This window comes from Aegilops tauschii, chromosome 1 (assembly GCF_002575655.3).
Source record: "Aegilops tauschii subsp. strangulata cultivar AL8/78 chromosome 1, Aet v6.0, whole genome shotgun sequence".
Classification (NCBI taxonomy): domain Eukaryota; kingdom Viridiplantae; phylum Streptophyta; class Magnoliopsida; order Poales; family Poaceae; genus Aegilops; species Aegilops tauschii.
The window spans coordinates 116,615,999-116,620,111 of NC_053035.3; positions in this window are offsets into that span (position 1 = coordinate 116,615,999).

The following is a 4,113-nucleotide window of genomic DNA, read 5'->3' on the forward strand; positions in this document are numbered from 1 at the left end:
TTTGCTGAGATTTTAATCCAAGGGTACAAGCTTGCAAAAGCCTGATCTTTAGCTGACAGGAAATATAAGCATAGAAACGACGAAATTCTTTTATAGATGAAAGCGACCCACGTGTCAATCTGCAACATATACTCCCTCCGTTCCTAAATATAAGTTTTTTTAGAGATTCCAACAAGTGACTACATACGGAGCAAAATGAGTGAATATATACTCTAAAATATGTCTACATACATCTGTATGTTGTAGTCTATTTAAAATGTCAAAAAGACTTATATTTAGGAACGGAGGGAGTATAAAGTATCTAAGGACATCCCAATCACGGACCCTCAAATCCAAACTACTCCCTCCGTCTCATAATATAAGACATTTTTTAGCACTACACTAGTGTCGAAAATCATCTTGCATTACGGGACAGAGGGAGTAGTTTTTATCTTCCTCTAAAAATCAGACCAGACTAGTTAAAAAGAGCACTTCTGACACTCACGAAGCATGATGTCGCCATAAGAGCATCTCCAGCCGCGCCCCCAACAGGCCCCTCCAAGCGATTTTTTCGCGCCGGCGCCCAAAAATCGGCCCAGTCACGCCCCAGGAGCCTGTTTTTCGCCGGTTTGGGCCGAAACTGGCGCCGACGGACCCAGGCCGGGGCAAGCGATTTTGGCGCGGGCGACCTGCGGAAAAAGGGCCCGCCGAGTCAGCGGCACTCGCCTCGTCGTCCTCACAACGCCTCGGTTTCCCGCAGGGAATCAATGCCAAGGCTGCCGCCGGTCAGCCTTCCATTGATTCCTCACGGGCGGCGCGGCGACGCCCCCCCTCCCGCCACGCGTACACAGGGCGCCCGACCACTATAAAAGCAACGCCTCCCCCTCGCCTCTGGCCACAGCCGCCCACAGCCGCCGTGCTCTACCTCTCTCTCCCCGTGCGCAGTCACCACCGACGTTCCTCCCCTCTCTCCCCAAGCCCAGCCGCGACGATGGGCGAGCGATTCCCCGGCAATGGGGCGGCGGCCAACGGCTTCGGTCGTCGCTCGCTGCACGAGTGGGAAGCGTACTTGTTGTTCGAGGCCAACATCCCGGCGCCTCCCGACATGCATGCAGGGCCGGGGGGTGGAGGCTCAGCGCCGGTGGCGTCCCCATTCCCCCGCTGTCGGACATCAACGCGCGCGCCGAATACTTCGCCGACGAGGTCGACCGCGTGCGGGCGTCGCTGACGGAGGAGCAACGCGCCCTCCCGCAGTACGCCGCCAACAACCATGAGGCGTGGGCGGCGTACTTCCAGCACCGGCAGGCGCAGCGGCTGGCCTCCACCAACGGGGCGCCGGTGGTGCGGGGCACCAAGAATAGCGAGGGGCGCCGCCTGTGGTGGTGCGCCCCCGGCCGCTTGCTTCACGCCATTCTCCGGTACCTCGAGGGCGGCAACGACCCGCCATTGACGTACCCTGCCGCCCCGGCTCGGAGCGGCGGCCAATGGATGCCGAGGAGGACGGCGTCCTCTTCTTCCTCCTCCTCCCCTCCTCCTCCTCCTCCGGGTCGCCGGCGATGTTCAGCGTCAAGGCCGAGCCTGCGGAGACGCTGCTCGGCCGGCGCACCCGCAGCGCCAGCATCGTCATCAACGAGGGCGGGCGCGCCTCCTCCTCGGCTCCTCCCTACTTCGTCAAGCCGAAGACAGAGCCCGGGCTCGCCTCCGTGAAGACAGAGGCAGGACTCGCCGCCGTGAAGACGGAGTCGGGGCTCTCCGATGAGGCGGCCTTGAAGTGGGCGCGCGAAGACTAGGAGTGGACGGAACTAGAGTGCCAGTGTCGCGCCCTAGAGCAGTTCGCCGCTTGGCGCCGTGGCCGTGACGAGGGAGGCGTCGTCGTTCTCGACGACGACGCGCCGCCACCGGTCTGCCAGGGCGACCCCGGGCAGGGGTCCAGCATGGGCGGCCGCGTCAAGGAGGAGAAGGATGATGAGGACAACGGCGATGGCGGCGACTTCGCCACGCTCAGCGCGTTCTTTCTGTAGTCTAGGCCTTTGTTTTTCAGTAAATTTTAAGTTTGCTATGTAAAAACTGTTTAAGTCGCCGAAGTTTATGCCCGTTTGCCGAATTATAGCCGAATGTCTTTTAAAAAAAAACCGTCTGGGGCGACCCTAGGGCCGGCGGCTGGTAACCCGATCGGCCCCAAGCCGATTTTTATCGCCGGGTCGTCCCCATGCGGCGATTTTTCGAGCCCCCTGGAGGGCAACGGCTGGAGATGCTCTAAGGGTTTACGGAACTAGTAATCTTTCGATGGACGCAGCCTCTATAGAATATTCATTTTACATTGTATAGAGGCTGCGTCAATTAATTTGAATAGAAGGGAGTAACATATTTTTTAGGGAACTATTCATGTAAATCAAGCATTATATCAACTATTTAATGTAGCAAATAACTTGTAATCTTCATGATCGATGTTATAAAACTTTTTTTTCGGAAGGATGCTGTGTTTTTTCCAGTGCAACTGAAGTTTGTTTCAAATTATTGGTTTGATTGTTCTAGTGTAAAAGAAATCTTGTGCCAACAAGACGAGAAGTTCTTGAAAAACAAGATGAGAAGTTTTTATTTTGCCAGAGACTTCCAATCTAATCATATTCAATCATGACAGTATAAAGAACAACAGATGTAAAAAAAATTACAACCATGTCTGTAGATCACCTATCAGCGACTACAAGCACAGGAGCAAGCCGAAGGCCCGCCGCTGTCATCGCCCCTCACTCACTAGAGCCTGACAAATCTTGTTGTAGTAGACAGTCAGGAAGTCGTCATGCTAAGACCTCATAAGACCAGCCCACCAGAGCAGCCATCGCCGACGAAGAAAGTCGTAGATCAAAAGAATCAAATTTGTAAACACCCAAACGAAGACGAACGAAGACCGGATCCAAACAGATCCACCGAAGACCTGATCAAATCCCGCGAGATCTGACGGAGACACACCTCCACAAGCCCTCCGATGATGCTAGACGGACCATCGGGACGGGGATAGAACGCGGGAGACATTACACCTACTAAGGGACATCGCCACCGGCACACAGCCCCAAATATGACGCTAAACCTAACAAGAACGAGAACGGGGTCCCTCCCGCCGGCAGAGGACCGAGATTCTACGCACTTTCATGACCAAGAGGCCATCGGAAATGGGACAGACCAGCGATAGCACCGACGGGAGGAGAAGGGGCTTTTCTTGTGGGAGAGGAAAGAGATTGCGGGGAACAAGATGATAAGTTGCTTCCACGATTCCATCTATGCTCCATAAACCGCGCGGGATGTCTTAACGAGCGTTGCTTCACCAGCAGGCGAGATCAAAACTGTGTCGCCATCGTGATCCAGGACAAGCAGACGAGATCTTCGCCCCGGCGGCCGTTGCTCACGCCTGCGTTGGGTCTGCTGGAAAAACAAAGTCCGACCACGAGACGAACAGTCGTTGCTAAGGATCCATAGGACCAACGCACCAGAGCAGTAACCATCGCCGATGAAGAAAGTCGTAGACTAAAAGAATCAAACGAAGATGAACAAAGACCGGATCCAAGTAGATCCACCGAAGACCAGCACCGGTCGAATCCCATAAGATCCGACGAAGACACACCTCCACAAGCCCTCGGATGATGCTAGACGGACCATCAGGACGGACATAGAACGTGGGAGATATTACTCCTACTAAGAGACATCGTCGCCGGCACACAACCCGACACTAAACCTAACAAGAACGAGAACGGGTCCCTCCCGCCAACAAAGGGCCAAGATCGAACGCGCCTTCATGTCCAAGAGGCCATTGAAGATGGGGCAGACCGGCGGCGGCGCCGACGGGAGAAGGGGCGTTTCTTCTTGTGGAGGTGAAAAGAGATTGCGGGGAACAAGATGATAGGTTGCTTCCACGATTCCATCTATGCTCCATAAACCGCGCGGGATGTCTTAACGAGCGTTGCTTCACCAGCAGCCGAGATCAAAATTGTGTCGCCTTCAGTTCAAAAAAAATTGTGTCGCCTTCGTGATCCAGGCCAAGCAGATAAGATCTTCGCCCCGGCGGCCTTTGCTCACGCCAGCGCTGGGTCAGCTGGGGTCGCTGGGCAAACAAAGTCCGACCACGAGACGAACAGTCTG